General features: G+C 37.6%; 1 pseudogene; it reads right to left on the bottom strand.

Moving 5' to 3' along the window:
• Window positions 1–302: 302 nt before the first annotated feature.
• On the bottom strand, window positions 303–401 carry LOC132267910 (small nucleolar RNA R71; annotated as a pseudogene).
• Window positions 402–3,374: the final 2,973 nt, after the last annotated feature.

The raw sequence follows: 3,374 nt of genomic DNA, 5'->3' as shown, positions 1-3,374 counted from the left end.
CCATTTAAAGCACATCATTATGAAATTAAGCCACAAACCATTCAAATGCTTCCTAACTATCATGGACTTCCAAGTGAAGAACCTTACTAGCATTTGGATGAGTTTCTTGAAGTATGTTCCACCGTAAAATATACGGACATGCCGGAAGAGGTTTTAAGACTCAAACTTTTTCCATTCACCTTAAAAGACAAAGTAAAGTATTGGTTTAACAATCTTAGGCCTTTTTCAATCACTTCTTGGGCAGAAATGCAACATGAGTTCTTGAAGAAGTACTATCCGGTTTCTAAGACCAATGCCATGAGAACCTCAATTCGAGAATTTTCACATGGGGATGGAGAAACGTTTCATGAGGCATGGGAATGCTTCAATGAATTGCTTAGGAAGTGTCCACATCATGACATGCCCAAATGGCAATTCGTTCAATATTTCTTTGAGAACTTATCGGACAACTATAAGGGTATGGTTGATGCTTCCATGAGTGGCTCGTACATTGACAGGCATGAGGATGACGTGTGGCGTCTCTATGAGAGCATGAGTGAAAATTCTTTGCATAGAACACTATCATCCAAGAATGGTAGAAATTCACAAGGTAGGAAGAGTGTTGGCTTACATCAAGTCGACCGTTCAAATGAAATAGCCGCCTAAATGAAGTCTTTATCTCAAAGGTTTGATCAATTTTTGATTAACCAAACCTCGGCGAACCAAGTATCTTCCTTCCCTAACCATTCTCATCATGCATCAAATGAAACATGTATGACTTGTTCTAGTGTTCTTCATTCTACTTCTCATTGTCCTCACGAACAAGTCCAAAATGAACCTAATAAACAAGTCAATGCAACTTTTGTGAACCAAGGGAACAATCCTTATGGTACTCACTATAATCCAAGTTGGAGGAATCATCCGAATTTCTCTTGGAAAAACCAAGGAGATGGTTCAAACCCTTCCCAAGGCGGTTTTCAAGGGAAGTACATTCCACCTCCACTTCAAAACCAAGGGTCCCAAGGTTATAGACCTTATCAATCACAAGAGAATCAATTTGCTAATTCTCATTTTTCCAACCAATCTTATTCCCAAGGAAATACTAGAAGTCCCACCTTTGAAGAAAAAGTTTTGAATGCTTTGGGCGCTTTAGAGGCTAACACACAATTGCTTCATTTTCACTCTCAATCTATTGCGAAGCTAGAAACCCAAGTAGGGCAAATAGCAAGCACTCTCAGTGCAAGAGAGAAGGGAAAGATGCCTATTAATGCCCCACCTAAGCAACAATGTGTTGTGGAAACCCATTCCTTATCGAAAGGCCACACCATTGAACATGTTAATGCGGTGACTACTTTGCGGAGTGGTAGGATTGTGGACAATCAAGTTGAAATGTCCAATGAAGAGAGTGAACCGGGGCAACCTCAAGTTGTCACCCGTCCCGTTTCACATCCCATTCCTCCTTCATTGCATGTACATGATCTTGTGAATGACAAAGTCTTGAAAAATGTGTTTGAAAAAGAAGTTTTGAAAAATGATGTCGAAAAAGTTTTGTTGAAAAATGATTTGAAAACTTCTTGTGTTGAAGAGAGTTCAAAAGAAAATTTTGAAAAAGTGTTTGAACTAAAAGTTCCATTTTCGGATGCCTTAAAAGGATCCATTTCAAAAGACAAGTAAAAGGTAAAAACCAATGAAATCATGGAAATGTTTAGGCAAGTGAAAGTTAATCTTCCACTATTGGATGCAATCGAGTAAATTCCGGCTTATGCCAAATTCTTAAAAGACTTGTGCACCCAAAAGCGGAAGAACAAGAGCCAAGCACCAAGAAAAGTGGTTTTGACCGAGCAAGTAAGCTCAATTTTACAACATAACACTCTTCCAAAGTTTAAGGACCCCAGTTCACCCACTACATCATGCATTATTGGTGATCATATCATTAATCGGGCGCTTCTTGACTTAGGAGCAAGTGTTAACCTTCTTCCATACTCGGTTTATGTCAAATTGGCCTAGGTGAATTGAAACCGATGTCGGTAGTTTTGCAACTTGCCGACCGATCGATTAAGAAGCCTAGGGGTATAATTGAGGATGTTTTGATTAAGATTTATAAATTCTTCTTCCCGGTTGATTTCGTTGTCATAGATACGGAACCGGTCCCCAATCCAAAGAGCCAAATTCCCGTTATACTTGGTCGTCTTTTCTTAGCAACCGCCAATGCCAACATCAATTGTAAGACGGGGATAATGAAGATCTCATTTGGCCATATGAAGGTGAAGTTAAATATCTTTAATCCCACGACCAATTTATTTGACAAATATGAAGGAGAGGTTAATGTTGAAGCTGAATGTCATGATCGTCAATGTCAAGGAAATGAGCTTTTGTGTAAGACCAAAACTTCCAAAGGATTATCTTCAACCTTGCATTCTAAAAATCTTGTTTCAAATTCTTACTTTGAAAGGGCATGGAAGCCCAAAGGTTGTGATTGCATAGATAAGGGACTAAAGGTTTCTTTTGAGCTTAATCCAACAAGTTCTTCAAAGAACCATTTATTGGGTGGAGTTCAAAGCATCTATCACCCAAACAAGGAGGGGATGCATTATAAGATCTTTAATGCGGGCTAAAAGAGCCCAATGTCTTGCTAGAGACGTTAAAGACTAGCAACGACATTTCGTAGGGTGTCAAAACCCTATTCCTCCCTCATTTCTATCTTTCATTTCATTTCTTGTGAAGTCTAGATACTTGTTTTAGGTTCTTATGCATTGGAAGGAACTTTGGTGAGGATTACATGAGCTTTCATGTCATTATTGAGCATTCTGCATAGTTCGATCGATCTCAAACCTGAATTCGATAGATCGAACTCCATTCTGCATCCAACACTTAGAAAAAATTTTGACCTGCAGAAACCTACATCCAAATCACCTCTCTGTCTCATTGTTCGAACTAACTCTTAGATCGATCAGGAGACCTTCGATCGATCCAACTTCCAAGTTCGATCGATCTCATGATTCAACACTTGGAAAAATTTTGAGCCTGCATCAACCTGCATATTTTTGCTCTCTGTCTGATCGACCGAAACATTCCAAGATCGATCTGAAAGTTCTTCGATCGATCCAACTTCCAAGTTCGATCGATCTCATGTTCCAACACTTAGCCAATTTTCTGAGCCAAAAACCTACATATTTTTGCTCTCTGTCTGATCGATCGAATTCTTCTTTCGATCGATCTTAGTTCTTCATTTCATTATTTTGACTTTATTTTGATTTTTCAAATTTTCAAAAATTCAAAAATATTCTCACTTTTATTTTATTTTTATTTCATTTTATTTTATTTTTCAAAAAGTTTTCAAAAATTTAAAAATATTTTAATTTATTTATTTTTTAATTATTATTTCTTATTTAATT

Source organism: Cornus florida, unplaced genomic scaffold, assembly GCF_030987335.1.
Source record: "Cornus florida cultivar Cherokee Brave unplaced genomic scaffold, ASM3098733v1 CherokeeBrave_3.0.0_Hap2_Chr07, whole genome shotgun sequence".
NCBI lineage: Eukaryota > Viridiplantae > Streptophyta > Magnoliopsida > Cornales > Cornaceae > Cornus > Cornus florida.
The sequence above is the reverse complement of the archived record's forward strand: the minus strand, read 5'-3'. Positions and strand labels throughout refer to the sequence as shown.